Source organism: Cervus elaphus, chromosome 1 (assembly GCF_910594005.1).
Source record: "Cervus elaphus chromosome 1, mCerEla1.1, whole genome shotgun sequence".
Taxonomy (NCBI): domain Eukaryota; kingdom Metazoa; phylum Chordata; class Mammalia; order Artiodactyla; family Cervidae; genus Cervus; species Cervus elaphus.
Genome location: NC_057815.1, coordinates 17539249 through 17562017, shown reverse-complemented (window position 1 = coordinate 17562017; position 22769 = coordinate 17539249). Strand labels below are relative to the sequence as shown.

The 22769-nt window shown below is 35.6% G+C and overlaps 1 protein-coding gene and 1 pseudogene across 8 annotated transcripts in view; one reads left to right on the top strand and one right to left on the bottom strand.

Moving 5' to 3' along the window:
• The window catches only part of GRIA4 (glutamate ionotropic receptor AMPA type subunit 4), a 602437-nt gene that overhangs the window by 172061 nt on the left and 407607 nt on the right, over nt 1-22769 (top strand). The gene's annotated exons all lie outside the window — the stretch shown is intronic.
• On the bottom strand, nt 20981-21105 carry LOC122703837 (annotated as a pseudogene).

The window sequence follows — 22769 nt, the reverse complement described above, 5'->3', positions numbered from 1 at the left end:
AAACAGTACTATTGAAATTTATTTATATTTTCATTTGTTATTGTAGTAAAATTTATGTATAGTGAAATGAATAGATATTAAGTATTCAATTTAATGAGTTTTGATAACTGCATTGATCTATGGACACATGATCCTATCATTCCAGAAAATTCCTTAATGAGTCATTCCAATCAATCCTCACATCTATAGACAATTATTGTTCTCATTTCTTTCACATAGATTTTACTAACTTGTTCTTAAATTTCATGTAAATGAGTCACATGAAATATACTCTTTTTTCTACTGAACATAGTGTTTCTGAGATTCATCCATGTTGTTAAATGCATCTCTGGCTCACTCTTTTAAATTGGTGAATAGTACTTATACTGTGATTCATCTATTCTGTTGATGGGCATTTGGATTATTTCAAGTTTAGGTGATTATGAATAAATCTACTACTTTTGTACAAGTTTTTCAGTAGTCTTGTGATTTCAATTGTCCAAAGGGTAGAATTGTTGGACTGCAAGGGTAAATGGTTTTTAATTTCATAAGGAACAAACAATTTTCTGAATTATTATACAAATTTACACTCCCATCAGCAATATATGAAAGTTTCAGCTGCTTCTTTACTTAAGCAGAAGTGTTAGTCACTCAGTGCTGTTGGACTCTCTGCAACCCCATGAACTGTAGCCCATCAGGCTCCTCTGTCCATGGAATTCTCCAGGCAAGAATACCAGAGTGGGTAGCCATACCCTTCTCCAGGGGATCTTCCTAACCCAGAGATTGAGCCCAGGTCTTACACACTGCAAGCAAATTCTTTACCATCTGTGCCACCATAATGCTGTAGATGTGAAGCTTCAGTTCAGTTTGGTTCAGTTGCTCAGTCGTGTTTGACTCTTTGCAACTCCATGGACTGCAGCATGCCAGGCTTCCCTGTCCATCACCAACTCCTAGAGTTTGCTCTATTTCATGTCCATCAAGTCAGTGATGCCATCCAAACACCTCATCCTCTATTTTCTCCTTCTCCTCCTGCCTTCAATCTTTCCCAGGATCAGGGTCTTTTCCAATGACTCAGCTCTTCACATCAGGTGGCCGAAGTATTGGAGTCTCAGCTTCAGCATCAGTTCTTCCAATGAATATTCAGTACTAATTCCCTTTAGGATTCCTAGAGGAAGCTTGCATAGTTATAAATTAATGTTACCTCAATAAAAACATTTTTTAAAGAAAATAATTAGGGGCCTCTCTTATTTACATTAAATTTAATTAATTAATTTAATTAATTAATGTACAGCATTATATTGAGTTGATCAGAAAGTTCGTTTGGATTTTTCTGTAACATCTCATGGAATAACCCAAATGAACTCTTTGGCCAACCCAATATTTTTACTTCTATGTAAATTACAGCAGGCACCCCTGGTAGTTCAGCTGGTAAAGAATCCACCTGCAATGCAGGAAACCCCGGTTTGATGCCTGGACCAAGAAGATACCTTGGAGAAGGGATAGGCTACCCACTGCAGAATTCTTGGGCTTCTCTGGTGGTTAAGACAGTAAAGAATCCATCTGCAATGTGGGATACCTGGGTTCCATCCCTGGGTTGAGAAGTTCCCCCTGGAGGAGGGCATGGCAACCACTCCAGTGTTCTTTCCTGGAGAATCCCAATGAACAAGGGAGCCTCGAGGGCTACAGTCCATGGGATCGCAAAGAGTCAGACACAACTGAGCAACTAAACGCAGCACAGCACAAACTATGACATCCTTATCACCAAAAGCTTAGTTATACTAGTGACCATAAAATTGATCTCCTTTACTCAATCCACCTACTCAGTTCCTGCCTTGCCACTCAGGTAAATATTATTCTGTTCTGTGTTTATGCATTGCTTCTTGTTTTATTTGTTCATTTATTTTTTGTTTGTTTATATTTTTATATTTTGCATATTAATTAAATAATATTATTTGTCTTTCTCTCTCTGACTTATTAAAATGAAAACACAACTTACTGAATGAAAGAAAATATTTGCAAATCATATATCCAATAAAGGGTTAGCAGCCAAAGTATATAAGGAACTCACACACCGCAACAAGAGAAAAACAAACAGCCCACTTAAAAAGACAAAGGAGCTGAATAGACATTTTTTTCCAATAAGACATACAGATGGCCTAGTGGTACATGAAAAGATAGCATCACTAGTTATTAGGGAAATACAAATTAAAACCACAATGAGATAATACCTCATGGTTATTATTCAAAAACTGAGGAAATAACAAATGCTGGTGAAGTGGAGAATAGGGAACACTCATATGCTGTTGGTAGAAACTCAAATTGGTGCAACCACTATGGAAAACAGTATAATGATTCCTCAAAAAGTTAGGAATATAACTAACAAATAGCTATGCCACTGCTGAGTATTTATCCATAGAATATGAAAACACTAATTCAAAAACAAACATTCATTTTTATGTTCATCACGGCATTATTTACAATAGAGAAGACATGGAAATTACCAGATGGATGAATGAAGATGCAGTCTTGCCACTTGTGACAATGTAAATGGACCTTGAGCATTATGTACTTTAGTCTTTAAAGTGTTGGAAAATACATTCACCTGCTATCTGTGAAGAGAATATCTTCTGATTTCTACACCAAAAGTGCAAAATTGTGTCAATGTGCCAAATTTGGTCTCTAGACTACTATTTTCTTTAGCCAACAGTAATTTTAAAATTTTAACTATGACAAACTATTTTCAAATTTTGAAATGACTCATAAAATCCAAGTTTCTGGCTTTCCCAGAACATTTTAAGATTCAGCATTCCTAACCCTATATGTCCGTGTAGCAATCATTTGTTAAAGCAGACTAGCAGCAAATTGTTTCAGACAGAGAAGCACTTTTCATTTTGCCGGGAGCCTGATGTCACTCTTCATCATCTCAAACTTTTTTTTTTTTTTTTTTCATAAAGTAGTCTTAGCAAAAATGAAATATTTCATGTATCCACGATCATGTCTAGTGTGAGAAAATAAAATATAAGGCCTAAAAAATTATGAAGTTTTTAAAAAATGTAAAAAAGCATATATCTTGGTGAAAATGAAAAATGTTTAAACAGAATGTTTTTAATAAGGACAAAGAGTACAATGTGGGCTTGTCTTAACTTACAACCAAATTGCTTGACTCACTTTAACTGTTCCACCTCTTGGTCATTTATGTTTTAAAGTAACACAAACTATTAACACATGTCTTGGTGCCTATTCTATCAAGGGTCAACTCACATTTTTGAGAAGTGTACAAAAGTTTCAGTACATAAATCTCATCTGTCATATCACAGAAATACCACAACATCACAGACTGAGTCTGCAGAAGAATTAGTTGCTCTTTTGGAATATTATTCCAATCCCTCTAGAGATATCAGGAATAAAGTATATTTGGGAATTAACTAGATAAGATCTATGCAGTGCTCAACAGCCTCCAAATTTTATCTAAAGTTGTAAATTGCAAGAATCGCTGGTTCCCAGAAGTCAAGTGGGATTGGAGCAGTCTGACTTGAAGAATTTCCACAGACAGTATCATGTTGTTTGATTCCTTCTTCTTGAGACTGGAGTCTTGTTCTTGGAATTGGGGGCTGCTTCCTATATTTCATCTGGTTGATTATACTGTGATTTGGGCTCCATGTTTAGGGGTTTTAACATCTAGATAATTTCCTTTGCTAATTAAAGAACCCCTTAAGGTTCATTGAAATATATACATATATATATACATATATATATATGGGGCAGATGGCTCCCAAAGATAGAACAGTTAACGAGGGAGAAAATTCTAGTTCTTTCATTAGTGGTTTTGATTTATTTCTGAGCACCACCTAAAACCCAACAATGTCCCTTACCTTCTATTGTTGCATTCTGCCTGAATTTTCATTTTCCTCTCACATCTTTTCTCCATTCTCACAAACTGGTTAAGGAAATCACCAGATTCAAGGACTCATGTTTAATTTCTATTCTGACCATTAACATCTGGTAATATTTTTTTTGTTATTTATAAAAATAATTTATGAACCTGTACTCCAAGATTAAGGAATATGCTATTATTTGATTTCTTGCACTGATTATACAAATATTTATTGAGGATGCAAAGCACTGTAAAAAGTGCAGCAGATAGATTCCTGTAGAAGGTCCAGCTCTAGTGGGTTTTACAACCAAACAGAAAAGAAATTTCATTAAACTTGCAATTGCACAATTATTAATCTTGACCTTTATAATTTTCTCCCTTCTTCCTGGAGCATTTTGCCCTCAGCTATTCCCACTGCAGGGTAAATCTTATCCTCCCAATCATTAATATTGGACATGAAGAGCTTAAATAGCCCAAGACAAATTGCATTAGAGATGTGGGAAGAACTTTGATCTTCAGCTCAAAAATAGTTTACTCTTTGCAGAAGACCAGTCATGATCTTCATACATTCAAAATAAAAGTTATTTTTCCTAATTATAAAAGTAATGAATCTTGAGTATAGCAAATTTGATATAGCTGGACATTATAAAATAATATATAAAAATTCTATATATTTGCCTCTAAGTGACAACTCTTCTTAATATATTGACATATATTCTTCTATTCTCCTAATCTGAAATCATATTGTATATTCAATTCTGTAACTTCTCAATATTGGGAAATTAAGTAGTTTCCAATTTCCCTGTACTGCTATGCTTTTGATATTAGACATCTTTGTGTATTAGTCTGATACTTCCTCCTGATGGTGGGCAGTGGCAGTGACCTACAGATCCCATTCAGCTACTCAGGAGGATAAATGTATTGTTTACAACTATTCTGCTTTCTACTTTCAGAACAGCATTCAATAAATTAGATAAGATATTGCACAATTCTTGATTTTGCCCAACTGTAGGTAAATGTGAGTGTTCTGAGCAGATGGAAGGTCAAGAAAGTTCAGCTATGATATTCCATAGGTTCAAATCAGTTCAGTTCAGTTCTGCTGCTCAACTGTGTCCAACTCTTTGTGACCCCATGAACCACAGCACGCCAGGCCTCCCTCTCCATCACCAACTCCTGGAGTCCATCCAGACTCATGTCCATTGAGTCGATGATTTCATCTAACCATCTCATCCTCTGTCGTCCCCTTCCTCTCCTGCCCTCAGTCTTTCCCAACATCAGGGTCTTTTCAAATGAGTCAGCTCTTCGCATTGAGTGGCCAAAGTATTGGAGTTTCATATTCAACATCAGTCCTTCCAATGAACACCCAGGACTGATCTCCTTTAGGATGGACTGGTTGGATCTCCTTGCAGTCCAAGGGACTCTCAAGAGTCTTCTCCGACCCCACAGTTTGAAAGCATCAATTCTTTGGCGCTCAGCTTTCTTTATAGTCCAAACCTCACATCCATACATGACCACTGGAAAAACCATAGCCTTGACTAGACGGACCTTAGTTGACAAAGTAATGTCTCTGCTTTTTAATATGCTGTCTAGGTTGGTCGTAACTTTCCTTCCAAGGAGTAAGTGTCTTTTAATTTCATCACTGCAATCACCATCTGCAGTGATTTTGGAGTCCAAAAAAATAAAGTCTGACATTGCTTCCCCATCTATTTGCCCTGAAGTGATGGGACCAGATGCCATGATCTTAGTTTTCTGGAAGTTGAGCTTTAAGCCAACTTTTTCACTCCCCTCTTTCACTTTCATCAAGAGACTCTTTAGTTCTTCTTCATTTTTTACCATAAGGGTGGTGTCATCTGCATATCTGAGGTTATTGATATTTCTCCCAACAATCTTGATTCCAGCTTGTGCTTCATCCAGCCCAGCATTTCTCATGAGGTACTCTTCATATAAGTTAAATAAGCAGGGTGACAATATACAGCCTTGACGTACTCCTTTTCCTATTTGGAACCAGTCCATTGTTCCACGTCCAGTTCTAACTGTTGCTTCCTGACCTGGACAGATTTCTCAAGAAGCAGGTCAGGTGGTCTGATATTCCCATCTCTTTCAGAATTTTCCACAGTTTATTGTGATCCACACAGTCAAAGGCTTTGGTATAGTTGATAAAGCAGAAATAGATGTTTTTCTGGAACTCTCTTGCTTTTTCAATGATCCAGCAGATGTTGGCAATTTGATCTCTGGTTCCTCTGCCTTTTCTAAAACCAGCTTGAACATCTGGAAGTTCATGGTTCACATATTCCATAGGTTAGGAGACATTAAATGCATTTTCAGTTCTCAGTATTTTCAACTTAGAGTGAGTTTATCAGGATATAATCTCTCAAGGGAGATCAGTATGTATATATTCCTTTAAATTATATGAATTCTTTTAAAAAATATTTATTTGGCTGCATCTGGTCTTAGTTGTGGCACATGGAATCTCTCACTGTGTTGCATAAACTCTCTAGTTGTGGCACGAGGGCTCAGTATCTGTGGCTTGTGAGCTTAGTTGTTCTACAGCATGTGTGACCTTAATTTCCTGATCAGGGGTCAAACCCCTGTCTCCTGCATTGTGAGGTGGATTCTTTTTTTTTTTTTTTTGCACTGGGAGGTGGATTCTTAACTACTGGACTACCAGGGAAGTCCCAGTTATATGAAATCTTGTTTCTATCAGCAGTAAATATAAGCTCCAGTTTTATCGTGCTTTTACCAACATTGATTTTTTTTTAAAGACTTCTCTAACTTCAAAGGTTAAAATAGTATCACTAACCTTTATTTCCTTGAAATTATATTTCAGTTTATATCTATATATCATCTGATATATATCTTATATTAAGATGTTGTAACTATGATATATATTGCATTAGTAGCTCAGTCATTTCTGACACTTTGCAACCTCATGAGCCCGCCAGGCTCCTCCATCCAGGGATTTTCCAGGCACGAATACTGAAGTGGGTTGCCATTCTCTTCTCCAGGGGATCTTCTCAACACAGGGACTGAACCCAGGTCTCCAGCATTGCAGGCAAACTCATTACCATCCTAGCCACTAGGGAAGCCATATAATATATATACACAATAATAGAGTAAATAAGTATTTATTTAAATACTTATTTAAGTAAATATTAAGTATTTATTTAAGTAAACATTTAAAAACTTAAGTTCACAACCAAATTTCCATGCTCAAGTTATTTTTATACTGAAATCGTATTATAACCAAACTAATATAATCACACACTTAGAATTTGTCACTCCTATAAATCACCTTATTTAAAAAAAATATTTTTCTTTTAAATGATTTTTCACTTAATTAAATATTAAGACTGTTAGAGATGTAATAGCTCAGACATAATGAGCCCACAATTCAATTCCAGGAAGAAAACAAATGGACACTGAAATCTGGCAAAGAATAAGGTTGAAGAGATACTTATTTTAAAAAGAAAGAGGGGGATAAAACGCTCCTAATTATATACAAATGTCTCAGCAGTGAGCAATCATGAGAAAGGAAGTGTTGGAAAAATACTTGACATTTAAATGTCAATTTAATCAAATTATGCAATTTTTAAACCGCAGTTGAGTGCAATGGGCTCTTTAAATTTTTTAAACCATATCTCTTCCTAAAATGGTCCAGGAGCATTTGGTTGCTTAAGCTGTGTTTTGAAATTATGTAAAGAATGACTGACCAAACTACCTCCTTACACTTTAAAAATAAACATGTAAATTTAAATTTTGCATTTCTCAAAAATAAAATGCATCAACATATCTAATGAACAATAATGATTGGTTAACTTTTGTGGTAAGTTAATAAGATGGTGTTCCAAAGAATAGATTAGAGAGTTCAGTTCAGTTCAGTCGCTCAGTCTTGTCTGACTCTTTGCGACCCCATGAATCGCAGCACGCCAGGCCTCCCTGTCCATCACAAACTCCCGGAGTTTACTCAAACTCATGTCCATAGAGTTGGTGCTGCCATCCAGCCATCTCATCCTCGGTCGTCCCCTTCTCCTCCTGCCCCCAGTCCCTCCCAGCATCAGGGTCTTTTCCAATGAGTCAATTCTTCACATGAGGTGGCCAAAGTATTGGAGTTTCAGCCTCAGCCTCAGTCCTTCCAATGAACACCCAGGACTGATCTCCTTTAGGATGGACTGGTTGGATCTCTTTGCAGTCCAACGGACTCTCAAGAGTCTTCTCCAACACCACAGTTCAAAAGCATCAATTTTTTGGCACTCAGCTTTCTTCACAGTCCAACTCTTACATCCATACATGATTAGAGAGTTAGGGTATGTAAATTCTAAGAAGGAAAATTATTCATACAATGAGGAAGAAAGGATATAAGATTCTTACTCCCTACTAACTTTATTTACATTGTCTTTGATAGAAATTAACTTTAACCCCAAGTCCCTTATCCTCCCTAATCTACACCATTCACTGGATAGAGAATTAATAATTATCTTAGATTTCCCAAAATATCAGGTTATAAGGAAACTGTGATGAGTGGGTAGAAAATGATTAGGAAATATCTCAAGGAAATGTTAACTCAGTTTGGACCCGAAGTGCAATAAAATTTGAGCTCTGAATTGAGCACTAATGATACAGAGGTAGTTTTTTCTCTCTAGCTTGACTGTCAAATGCTAATTCCTGTTGTTGGGGAAAAGTAAAACTCTGTGTTTCATCACGCATTATTGTCACAAAAGGCTTCCAGTAAAGAATCTGCCTGCAGGGCGAGAGACCCAGGTTTGATCCCTGGGTTGGAAATATCCCCTGCAGAAAGAAATGGCAACCCACTCTCTATTCTTGCCTAGAGAATTCCATGGACTGAGGAGCCTGGCGTTCTACAGTTCACGGGGGTCACAAAAAGTCAGACATGACTGAGTGACTAACACTTATTGCCACAAAAGTTATAAAGAAGATGTCTGCTAGTGCAAGTAAGAGCACAGGGTTTAGAAATCAAATGCCAATTTGACCATCATTTTTACTATTTAATTCTGTGACTTTGGACAAATCTTTTCTCTCTGAGCTTTAGTTTTATAAAATATGGATAATTGCTACTTTATCAGATTTTTTAACAGGATTAAATATAATATATATATATATAGTTATTATAAAATACCTAGACAATGTAAGTCCTTAGTAAATATTAGCTATTTCTAACAGTGTTCTTAATGCCAAGCCATAGAAACTAATTCTAGCTCACTGAAGTCAAAAGCTAATTCGTTAGAAATTTACCAATTACTTCTCAGAATTTTCAGGCTGACTGGTTAGCTAGATCCAGAAATAAGACATGAACATTGCACAAGCCAACCACAAAATGATCCAGTGAGGACACGTGTGTGCTGTACACAGAATATAGCCTCTTGCACCAGAAACTCCTTAGGACTGAAACCTGACTGCCACCACAGAAAGCACCCTGTGATTGCTACACACCATTAATACCTACTTGGATTGGCAAAATTCAGATCATGAGCTGTACCAGTTAGAATCTAATCATGACTTAGAAGCCACATAATTTATTTGTTAGGAGTAGGGGCTGGGAAAGGGATTTATTATAAAGAATCACTAATACAATGAAATTAAGTACTAAAAGGCATACAACACTGTCCAGAATTAGGAAGTGCCAAAGAATAGCTACAATCCTAGAGTGAGGAAGAGTGAACAATAGGAATTAAAAACAGAGGAAGGTTCCCTGGCAAGGAAAGAAATTCAGACTTCTGTGAAGAGAGTGTAGCTACCAAGGGAAACTGCAGTCTGCAGGTAGCAAAGAAGCCTTCCAGAAATTGCGGGCTAATCCTGATTTCTAGAAATGATCCAGAACAAATCTGTTGAGAGAAGGGTTTGAGTTAGCAGAGTTCACATCTTCAGAAGCATTTGAAGCTGCTTTTGTGGAGGGTGTATAGGTTTGTAGAATAGCTGTGTGTTGCTAGTATATTCTAGTGTGCTGGAGAAGCTTGGAAGCCTCTAGTGGGGAGAATGTGGCCTGGGGTGCTGTTGGAGCTCATCAGAGGGAGCTGTTGGACACCTGCTTGGGAAAATAATAATGGAGGGCCAAACCCTAAAGAAAATATCTACCTTCTACTATCACTTTGTGCCCTCTGTGAAAGCCTCACATTCCACCAGCTGGCAAAGGGAATATTCACAGGATCCAGCACCAGTGTTACAAAGCAGGATCAAGAGCCAGAATCACATGAAAACATAGATTTGGAGCAGAGGGGAATGAGTCACACAAGTTCACAGGTTAGTTTCCAGGAAGGCTGGGAAAACAATGTCTGGCATTTTTAGGCTTCAAGATTCATGAGGTGGTAAATTTCCTATACACAGGCAAGCATTTCCAATATCAGGCAGTCAAAAATACTAACATCCATTGCACTATCATTGCACAATTTACACATTGCTTTCACATTTATTGTCTCATTTATATAGCTTCAGCTACATTTATGTCCATATTGTAACATAAAAACATCTTCTTTATATATTATGTTTCATATCATCTTTTTTCTTGTGTGCAGATTGTGGCTAGATGTAAATTCGGTGTATAGGCAAACCAATTTTGTTAGATAAATCATGTACCTTTAAGGCATAATAGTTGAAAGAGTTGATACAGCTTAATAAATGTCTATCTCACTGTCATAAAGTTACCAAACTCCAAGAAAATGATTATAACCAATGATATCTTTATTTATTTATTTATTTATTTTTATTAGTTGGAGGCTAATTACTTCACAACATTTCAGTGGGTTTTGTCATACATTGATATGAATCAGCCATATATTTACACGTATTCCCCATCCCGATCCCCCCTCCCACCTCCTTCTCCACCCGATTCCTCTGGGTCTTCCCAGTGCACCAGGCCCGAGCACTTGTCTCATGCATCCCACCTGGGCTGGTGATCTGTTTCACCATAGATAGTATACATGCTGTTCTTTTGAAACATCCCACCCTCACCTTCTCCCACAGAGTTCAAAAGTCTGTTCTGTATTTCTGTATCTCTTTTTCTGTTTTGCATATAGGGTTATCATTACCATCTTTAAAAATTCCGTATATATGTGTTAGTATGCTGTAATGTTCTTTATCTTTCTGGCTTACTTCACTCTGTATAATGGGCTCCAGTTTCATCCATCTCATTAGAACTGATTCAAATGAATTCTTTTTTAACGGCTGAGTAATATTCCATGGTGTATATGTACCACAGCTTCCTTATCCATTCATCTGCTGATGGGCATCTAGGTTGCTTCCATGTCCTGGCTATTATAAACAGTGCTGCGATGAACATTGGGGTGCACGTGTCTCTTTCAGATCTGGTTTCCTCAGTGTGTATGCCCAGAAGTGGGATTGCTGGGTCATATGGCAGTTCTATTTCCAGTTTTTTAAGGAATCTCCACACTGTTCTCCATAGCGGCTGTACTAGTTTGCATTCCCACCAAAAGTGTAAGAGGGTTCCCTTTTCTCCACACCCTCTCCAGCATTTATTGCTTGTAGACTTTTGGATAGCAGCCATCCTGACTGGCGTGTAATGGTACCTCATTGTGGTTTTGGTTTGCATTTCTCTAATAATGAGTGATGTTGAGCATCTTTTCATGTGTTTGTTAGCCATCTGTATGTCTTCTTTGGAGAAATGTCTGTTTAGTTCTTTGGCCCATTTTTTGATTGGGTCATTTATTTTTCTGGAATTGAGCTGCAGGAGTTGCTTGTATATTTTTGAGATTAATCCCTTGTCTGTTTCTTCATTTGCTATTATTTTCTCCCAATCTGAGGGCTGTCTTTTCACCTTACTTATAGTGATATAAGTGATATAAGTGATATAAGATATAATGATATCTTTAATATCACATTATTGGATGAAGTAACACTTCATATAAGATACTGTGTTAATAGTATTAATATACCCACACATTTAGATTGAAGTGATAAGGGTGTATATATGATACATATATGAAACAGACATTTATTTACAAATAGACATTGATGGACTCCCACATAAATATAGAATGGATGTATTCTTTGCATCTGTAAGTAGTTTTTTTCTCTCATTCCTTGGTTTCTCTTTGGTTTCCAATGACTTCTATTCTTATCCTGCTTTTAATGTCCCCATTCTGCCCATGCAGCCTTGGGAACTAATGACCCCTTATCTTTTATGAATCACTTTTTTCTATTATTATTCTAGGATTATTCTATGATACCACATTGTACTGACTTTCTTTTCATTCTCATACCTTTCCTACTAGGGCTAGCCTCAATCTGTAAGTTTTTTTCTAAAATTTTCACTTCCCCTAAATTCAAAGGGCATTTATTTTTAATATGATCAAATATTCTATCACCAGCTTTAGATGTATGAGTTGAACTGCCTAATTGGCTTTTCTCTTTGAACTTCTTCTAGGCATCTCAAACTCAGTATGTACAAAACTGGACTCACTAAACCTTCCACAGCTTGTTCTGCCTCAGTGAATGGTGGATACCCCAGCTATCTTTCAACCAGTTGTTTTCACAGGAAACTGGGGCATGAATTTGTCTAATACTCACATATCATTAATTACAGAAGTTGATTACTTCTACTTTCTAAGTATAGCTTGAGTCCGTGTATTTCCCTCCATCTTCACAGCCTCTGAATTCTAAACTATCATCAGCTATTGTCTGGACGACTACAATGGGAGATATCAAGTTTCCTAGGCTCTAAGATTTGTTGTTCAATTGCTAAGTTGTGTCTCTCTACAACCCCATGAACTGCAGCACACCAGGTTTCCTTGTCCTTCACTATCTCCCAGAGTTTGCTCAAACTCAGGTCCTTTGAGTCAAGGATGCCATCCAACCATCTGATCCTCTGTCACCCCCTTCTCTTCTTGCCCTCAATCTTTCCCAGAATCAGGGTGTTTTCCAATGAGTCGGCTCTTCACATCAAGTAGCCAAAATATTGGCGCTTCAGCACCAGTCCTTCCAATGAATATTCAGGGCTGATTTCCTTTAGGACTGACTGATTTGATCTCCTTGCTGTCCAAGGGACTCCCAAGAGTCTTTTCCAGCACGACGGTTCAAAAGCATCAATTCTTCAGTGTTCAGCCTTCTTTATGGTGGAACTGTCACGTCGATATTTGACTACTCGAAAAACCATAGCTTTGACTACTATATGGCTCTTTGTTAGCAAAGATACATGATTAGCCTTGTTTAAATTTTCCACATAGCAGTTAGTATTCTAAAAACACAAATCAGAGTACTTTACTCTTCTACTTCCCAATAAGAGAGTGGTTTCCCATTGCCCTTAGGATAAAGTCCAAAATCCACATTGTCCTTACACATCTTCTCAAAGACCTGTCTTTGTATTTCTTTTTCAGATTTAACACTTTCCATTTCCCCTCCCTCTCTAGGAAGCAAATGAAATAGTCTCTTTAGTTTCTTTATAGCTTTTTGCAATTTACATTTGTTGTCTCCGACAAAATTTTCCTCACTTTGTGACTGACATATGCCTAGCTAACAGAGATTAAATATATATTCTTTACTAATCTCCCCTTTTGTTGGGATCGAATTTTGTAGTCATCATTTAGAGGACATTAATATTAAGTGAATAATATTAATATACATATATATATTATATATATATATATATATATATTATATATATATATAGCTAGTGAAGTAGCTCAGTCGTGTCTGACTCTGCAACCCCGTGGACTGTAGCCTACCAGGCTCCTCCCTCCATGGGATTCTCCAGTCAAGAATACTGGAGTGGGTTGCCATTTCCTTCTCCAGGGGATCGTCCCGACCCAGGGATCGAACCCGGGTCTCCCACATTGCATGCAGACGCTTTAACCTCTGAGCCACCAGGGAAGACCATAGATAGATAGATAGGTAGATAGATAGATAGACAGACAGGCAGACAGAGAGAAGAGCAAAACTAAAAAGAAAAAATTCATTATTGTTCAGTTCTCTTAAAAAAATTTGCTTATGTTAGAAGACTATTATATTTGAAAATTTTATGATTTTTTAGAAAACAATGAATCTTAGTATATCATTTCTGAAATTATTATTTTCTTTCACAACATTCCAAATAATCAAATGATTTAGAAAAATGTTAGAATCTCATGTAATATATTGTACAAAAATTGTGTCTGTCAGTCTTTCCAACATTTGACATAAATTTACTTATACATAATTAAATCTTATATTTCAAAACTTATTTTCCTTCAGATAAAATGAATAAATGTTTCCTCACTTTATTGGCCAAGAAACAGCTGTACATAAATTTTGACTTTTTTTTTTTTTTTTTTCAAAAATCTATGTTCCAATACAAAGTTTGATGGTTTTGGTCATAAATAATTTTAATTATTCTAAGAAAAGTTATTAGAAAAAAGGTTTTAGTATAAAAGCAAGAAGATATAAACTTTCAATTTTAATACTATATGTGAGACAGCAAAAGAGACACAGATGTAAAGAACAGACTTTTGGACTCTGTGGAAGGAGAGGGTGGGATGATTTGAGAGAGTAGCATTGAAACATGTATATTGCCATATGTGAAATAGATCGCCAGTCCAGGTTCGATGCATGAAACAGGGTGCTCAGGGACAGTGTACTGGGATGACCCTGAGGGATGGGATGGGGAGGGAGCTGGGAGGGGGATTCAGGATGGGGAACACATGTACACCCATGGCTGATTCATGTGAATGTATGGCAAAAACCACTACAATACTGTAAAGTAATTAGCCTCCAGTTAAAAAAAAAAAAAAAAAAAGGATTGTGATCATAGTGATTATTACACTAGGGTCTATTCTGATTTCTCAAAACCCAAAAGTATTTTCTGTTTTCGTTACACACACACACTCAGACACACACACACAGATTCAGTCAGATCAAATAGTATTCTTTGAATGATATGTCATGATTTAATATCATAGGGAATGAAATAGCATTTTCATTAAACACTATTCTGTTCTATAATATTCTAATAGTTTCAGTTCAGTTCAGTCGCTCAGTCATGTCTGACTCTTTGCGACCCCATGAACCGCAGGACACCAGGCCTCCCTGTCCATCACCAACACCCGGAGTTCACCCAAACTCATGTCCATTGAGTTAGTGATACCATTCAACCATCTCATCCTCTGTCGTCCCCTTCTCCTCCTGCCCTCAATCTTTCCCAGCATCAGGGTCTTTTCAAATGAGTCAGCTCTTCACATCAGGTGGCCAAAGTATTGGAGTTTGAGCTTTAGCATCAGTCCTTCCAATGAACACCCAGGACTGATCTCCTTTAGGATGGACTGGTTGGATCTCCTTGCAGTCCAAGGGACTCTCAAGAGTCTTCTCCAACACCACAGTTCAAAACCATCAATTCTTCTGCACTCAGCTTTCTTTATAGTCCAACTCTCACATCCACACTTGACAACTGGAAAAACCATAGCTTTAACTAGATGGAGCAAAACAATTTAGGGCTTTACAGTAAGAACTTTTTTAACTATGAAAACTCTGGAAGTAATTCTAAGACTTCACAAAAGTTAAAAATATAACTTTGACAAAGTAACTGGAGTGTCTCATTATTTCTATTTTGTGTTTTCCTTCTTAGTGCACAGTTCAGATATTTGAAAGTTGTTCTTGAAGTTTGAGCATAGGCAAAACAATGTACCACGACACACAAGTAAACCAACCATTTTATGACCATTACTAACATCTAACTACTGGTTTTAAAATTATATTCTAGAATGGGAAAAATGTAGATGCTTTTATAGCTGAACTAACTACCCTGAAAATATTTAGTGTCTCCATCTAGTCATGTTTACTTGTAAATTCTCTTTCAGGATTTTGTTCAGGGTGATTTGCAAATGCACAATTAAAAAGGAAAAAAATGTGAACAGTGAATACTGCATCTTACTTGTCTGAGTTATGTATGTGTTATTTGTTCTTTTTAAATTGACAGTTAAAACTTGGTTTGCTTTAAGAAGTGGCTTTTTAACACAAAATCAATTTTCTATAATCTCTTAAGACCTACTTCTATTTCCACGAAGTATAAGTATACTTATCATGCATAAAGGTATAATGGCCAGCATCCCTTCAGTAGAGCAGAATGGAAGAAGTGCTTAACCAGTGATTTTCCTTTCACGCAGTGGAGTATAATGAGCATGAACTTTGGAATCTGATGGGTTAAAAATTTCTCTTTTACCACTTAGATGAAGAAACTTATACAAGGTACATAGCTTTACCAAATTTCACTTCTAAAAAAGAAAAAGAAAAAGCATAATGCCTACCTTGCAGGGTGGTCAGGAAGTTTGAATGATATAATGAATGTAAAATGACTATTACAGAGCCTGACACACATAGTTATTTAATAATTAAGTTGTTTTCCCTTTTGCTTCTTCAGCTAGCTGTCTAAATGGCTCCCTCATGCTCTGCAATGGCATTAAAACATTTGTATATGTATCCTTAGCCTAAAGCACAGAGTTGGCAGTCCCATTAAAAGTATGTAAGCTGTAAGTTACAAACAAGCTATATGTAATTTAGCTTTGGTAAAATTGTGTCATCTTAAATACAATACATAAGTATAATTTGTGAAAATACAATTTTGCATGTTAGATTTGCTTGAAATGGCTGCTTGTATCATTCAAAATATTAGTTAGAGCCAAATATCTTAATGAATCACAAATACTTTTCACACATGATCTCTTCTTTGTCTCCATTGGCTTGGTTATTCATTCAGCAAATATTTACTGACCACCAACTATGTGCCACAAACTATGCTGGATGCTGGAGGAAAAAACTTTTTTGATTAAAGCAGCCAGAATCCTTGCTATCCAAGAATTATGTCTAGTAGTACCAACATACATTAAACAAATGTCACAAATTCTGCATCTAAAATAAGTATTGACACTTCAGTTATTCAGGAGGCATAATATTCATGAGAATAGTTGTTTCTCAAACCAACTATTGAGTAAAATCTATTGAGGAAAACCTACTCAAATACCTAACTAATACTATTCCATTCCACTTTTAATTGATATTATCCACTTCTACAACATTCAAATCTTTTTAGGAAGACAGTTGTGTCTCCTCAAATGAAGAAAAGCTTTCAACATATTATTTAGATCCTTGAAAAAAAAGTTTATCCAGCATAAAAAGAAGCTACTGAAATTATGCTATTGAGTTATATAATATAAAATATAGATGATGAATCAAAATTTTCCATTAAGGGGTCACTTAAAGATAAAACTATACTTAAAATCCTTGAATGTTAAGCAGTAAATTACTGGCTGCCCTTCTCTCTACCTTTTCTTCATGATTGGAAGCTAACAAAGAACCAAACATATTTGTTATGATTTAGTTGCTTTTTAGAATTGGTTTCTTCCTCTCCTTTTACCTTCCTTCCTTCCAAAGGCTTACTTCTTGAGTCCTTTAGCCATATATTAGTAGTATAAAAAAAGGACTGATCTTCTTGGCACCCAAACTATTGCCAAGGAAGCCATCTTACACTAACTGGAATCTTGCTTCACGTGCTGAGTATTGCAGATAGCCTTCTGCTTATTCCTTTATAGGCCTTGAAAGAAAAAAAATGTGCCATTGGTTTCCATTATGATGGCCTGACTCCAGAAAGAAATGTGCAAACAAGTTTGTATATTTTTCCTAAGCTTTCAATTAGTTTAATTTAGAATTCAGATGTTCTTTCTAGCTGAGACATCATAACAATGAAGGGGAACATGTACAGTGCTGTGCAAGTGCAGCCCATGATTATATCTCATTGTGATATCTGATGGCCTTGTCCAGAGCATCTTCAGAGAAGACATCTGAGAAAATAAAAGAACTTAATTGTGATATAATTAAAGTGAAATATTTTTCTGTAATTTGAATTTCAACTTGTCATTTAAAGTGATGAGCTTCATACAGTTTATGTACTGTAGCTAACCACCATTTGGATATCTAAAGCTTTTACATATTAATAAACTATAATAATGTCTTCAAGGCATAAGTTAATGAATTCTGGGTCTAGCATGTGCTAATCACCATCTTTTTTAGCCTTTTCAAATCTGAACATGAAGAGTTAATCATTTTAAGAGCAAGTAATTAAAGAAAGAGTAAAATGCTTAATGAATACTTTCTGACTTTTTCAAGATTTCATATAAACTGTTAGTGCTTTAAGAGAAATTATTTTAAAGATTCAGATGGGTGATTACATTTCTTTTAAAAGAAAAATAAATGGAAGGAATCTAAAAATTAACAGGTAGAAACTAGGTGAATTCATGGTGGAATAGAGTAGCCAAGAAAGTCTAGGACCAGGAGCTATACAGAGTGTGGTTCAGAAAGCATACAAGACCAGGAATAAATAGAATTTCATATGCAACTTCAGATTCTGTGCTGCGGGTAAACTTATAGCCTCATCATCTCCTAGCTAGCAAAAATTAAATGTATAAAAATGAAATTATAGAATCACTCTGATAAAAATATAAAAGTATAGTTTTGGTCAATGGTGAAGAAAAGGATCATTCTATTGACTGAATTTTAAGTTGTTAAAATTAATATATAAATTGATAATTATGTAATTATAATTATATAATATATTAATATTATATATTATATATTAATAGCATATATTGATTATATTATATAGTATATTATATTTATATATTATATTAATGTATTATAATATTATTATTAATTAATTAATATATTAGTTATATTGATTAATTATATTAATATAATTACATAGTTATAATTAGATAATTAGATTGTATGTGGTATCAGATATATAATTTGATGATTATATATTTGATAATTTGATAATAATTATATGACAATTACTATATAATTTTGTATAACTGATTTCCTTATAATGAGTCATTATATTTCTATGTCATAAGAGCTCACAGTTTTTTGTGGTTTTTTTAATTTATTTATTTTACTTGGAGGCTAACTACTTTACAATAAGGTAGTGGTTTTTGCCATACATTGACGTGAATCAGCCATGGGTGTACACGTGTTCCTCATCCTGAGCCCCTCTTCCACCTCCCTCCCTATCCCATCACTCAGGGTCATCCCAGTGCACCAGCCCTGAGCAGCCTGGCTCATGCATCAAACCTGGGCTGGTGATCTGATTCACATTTGATAGTACACGTTTCAATGTTATTCTCTCAAATCATCCCACCCTTGCCTTCTCCCAAAGAGTCCAAAAGACTGTTCTATACATCTGTGTCTTCTTTTGCTGTCTTATATATAGAGTCATCATTATCATCTGTCTAAATTCCATATATATGCATTAGTATACTGTACTGGTGTTTTTCGTTCTGACTTACTTCACTCTGTATAATAGGCTCCAGTTTCATCCACCTCATTAGAACTGATTCAAATGTATTCTTTTTAATGGCTGAGTAATATTCCCTTGTGTATATGTACCACAGCTTTCTTATCCATTCATCTCCTGATGGGCATCTAGGTTGCTTCCATGTCCTGGCTATTATAAACAGTGCTGTGATGAACATTGGAGTACACATGTCTCTTTCAATTCTGGTTTCCTCAGTGGGAATGCTGGGTCATATGGCAGTTTTAGTTCCAATTTTTTAAGGAATCTCTATACTGTTCTCATAGTGGTTGTAATATTTTGCATTCTCACCAACAGTGTAAGAGGGTTCTCTTTTCTCCACACCCTTTCCAGCACTTATTGTTTGTAGACTTTTGGATACCAGTCATTCTGACCAGCGTGAGTTGGTACCTCATTGTGGTTTTAATTTGCATTTCTTTGATAATGAATGATGTTGAGCATCTTTTCATGTGTTTGTTAGCCATCTATATGTCTTCTTTGGAGAATGCCTGTTTAGTTCTTTGGCCCATTTTTTTGATTGGGTCATTTATTTTTCTTGAATTTAACTTCAGGAGCTTCTTGTATATTTTTGAGATTAATTCTTTGTCAGTTGCTTCATTTGCTATTATTTTCTCCCATTCTGAAGACTGTCCTTTCACCTTGCTTTTAATTTCCTGCGTTGTGCAAAAGCTTTTAAGTTTAATTAGATGCCCATTGCTTATTTTTGCTTTTAGTTCCATTACTCTGGGAGGTGGGTCGTAGAGGATCCTGCTGTGATTTATGTCGGAGAGTGTTTTGCCTATGTTTTCCTCAAGGAGTTTTATACTTTCTGGTCTTACATTTAGATCTTTAATCCATTTTGAGTTTATTTTTGTGTATGGTGTTAGAAAGTGTTTTAGTTTCATTCTTTTACAAGTGGTTGACCAGTTTTCCCAGCATCGCTTGTTAAAGAGATTGTCTTTTCTCCATTGTATATTCCTCACTCCTTTGTCAAAGATAAGTTGTCTGCGTGGAATTACCTCTGGGCCTTCTATTTTGTTCCATTGATCTGTATTTCTGTCTGTGCCAGTACCAAACTGTCTTGATGGCTGTAGATTTGTAGTATTGCCTGAAGTCAGGCAGGTAGATTCTTCCAGGTCCATTCTTCTTTCTTAAGATTGATTTGGCTATTCGAGGTTTTTCATATTTCCATACAAATTGTGAAATTATTTGTTCTAGTTCTCTGAAAAATACCGTTGGTAGCTTGATAGGGATTGCTTTGAATCTATAGATTGTTTTGGGTATACTCATTTTCACTATATTGATTCTCCCAATCCATGAACACGGTATATTTCTCCATATATTTGTGTCCTTTTTTATTTGTTTCATCGGTGCTTTATAGTTTTCTATATATAAGGTCTTTTGTTTCTTTAGGTAGATTTATTCCTAAGTATTTCATTCTTTTCGTTGCAATGGTGAATGGAATTGTTTCCTTAATTTCTCTTTCTGTTTTCTCATTGTTAGTGTATAGGAATGCAAGGGATTTCTGTGTGTGAATTTTATATCCTGCAACTTTATTATATTCATTGATTATCTCTAGTAATTTTCTGGTGGAGTCTTTAGGATTTTCTATGTAGAGGATGATATCATCTGCAAACAGTGAGAGGCTTAATTCTTCTTTTTCAATCTGGATTCCTTTTATTTATTTTTCTTTTCTGATTGCTGTCGCTAAAACTTCCAAAACTGTGTTGAATAGTAGTGGTGAGAATGGGCACCCTTGTCTTGTTCCTGACTTTAGGGGAAATGCTTTCAATTTTTCAATATTGAAGATAATGTTTGCCATGGGTTTGTCATATATAGATTTTATCATGTTGAGGTATGTTCCTTTTATTCCTGCTTTCCAGAGAGTTTTTTTTTTTTTTTTTTTTTCAATTAGCAATAATCGCACCTTGGATAAACCTCATTGGCTACGATACTGCCACTGCACAAAGCTCCAGAGAGTTTTTATCATAAATGGATGTTGAATTTTTTCAAAGGATTTCTCTGCATCTATTGAGATAATCATATGGTTTTTATCTTTCAATTTGTTAATGTGGTGTATTAAATTGATTGATTTGCAGATATTAAAGAATCCTTGCATCCCTGGGATAAAGCTCAATTGGTCATGATGTATGATCTTTTTAATATGGTTTTGGATTCTGTTTGCTAGGATTTTGTTATGGATTTTTGCATCTATGTTCATTAGTGATATTGGCCTGTAGTTTTCTTTTGTCTGGTTTTGGTATTAGGGTGACGGTGGCCTCATAGAATGAGTTTGGAAGTTTACCTTCCTCTGCAATTTTCTGGAAGAGTTTGAGTAGGATAGGTTTTACTGCTGCTGCTGCTAAGTCGCTTCAGTCATGTCTGACTCTGTGTGACCCCATAGACAGCAAGGCTCCTCCATCCCTGGGATTCTCCAGGCAAGAGTACTGGAGTGGGTTGCCATTGCCTTCTTAGCTCTTCTTTAAATTTTTGGTAGAATTCAGCTGTGGAGCTGTCTGGTCCTGGGCTTTTGTTTGTTGGAAGATTTCTGATCACAGTGTCAATTTCAGTGCTTGTGATGGGTCTGTTAAGATTTTTTATTTCTTCCTGGTTGTTTTAGAAAGCTATACTTTTCTAAGAATTTTTCCATTTCTCCCATGTTGTCCATTTTATTAGCATATAGATGCTGATAGTAGTCTCTTATGATCCTTTGTATTTCTGTGTTGTCTGTTTTGATTTCCCATTTTCATTTCTATTTTTGTTGATTTATTTTCCTCCCTTTGTTTCTTGATGAGTCTGGCTAATGGGTTGTCTATTTTATTTATCTTCTCAAAGAACCAGCTTTTGCTTTGCTGATTTTTGCTGTGGTCTCTTGTGCTTCTTTTGCATTTATTTCTGCCCTAATTTTTATGATTCCTTTCCTTCTACTAAGCTTGGGGTTCTTTATTTCTTCCTTTTCTTGTTGCTTTAGGTGTAGAGTTAGGTTATTTGACTTTTTTCTTGTTTCTTGAGGTAAGATTGTATTGCTATGAACCTTCCTCTTAGCACTGCTTTTACTGAGTATCATAGGTTTTGGGTTATTGTGTTTTCATTTTCATTCTTTTCTATGCAGATTTTGATTTATTTTTTTATTTCTTCTGTGATTTTTTTGGTTATTCAGAAGCATGTTGTTTAGCCTCCATATGTTGGAATTTTTAATAGTTTGTTTTTTTTTTTTTTTTCCCCCTGTAGTTGACATCTAATCTTACTGCATTGTGATCAGAAAAGATGCTTGGAATGATTTCAATTCTTTTTTTTTTTTTTAATTTACTAAGGCTAGAGTTATGGCTCAGAATGTGATCTATCCTGGAGAAGGTTCTGTGTGCACTTGAAAAAAAGGTGAAATTCATTGTTTTGTGGTGAAATGTCCTATAGATATCAATTAACTCTAACTGATCCATTGTATCATTTAAAGTTTGTGTTTCCTAGGTAATTTTCTGTTTAGTTGATCTATCCATAGATGTGAGTGGGATATTGAAGTCTCCCACTATTATTGTATTAATTTCCCCTTTCCTACTTGTTAGCACTTGCCTTACATAGTGTTGTGGTCCCATGTTGGATGCATATATATTTATAATTGTTATATCTTTTTCCTGA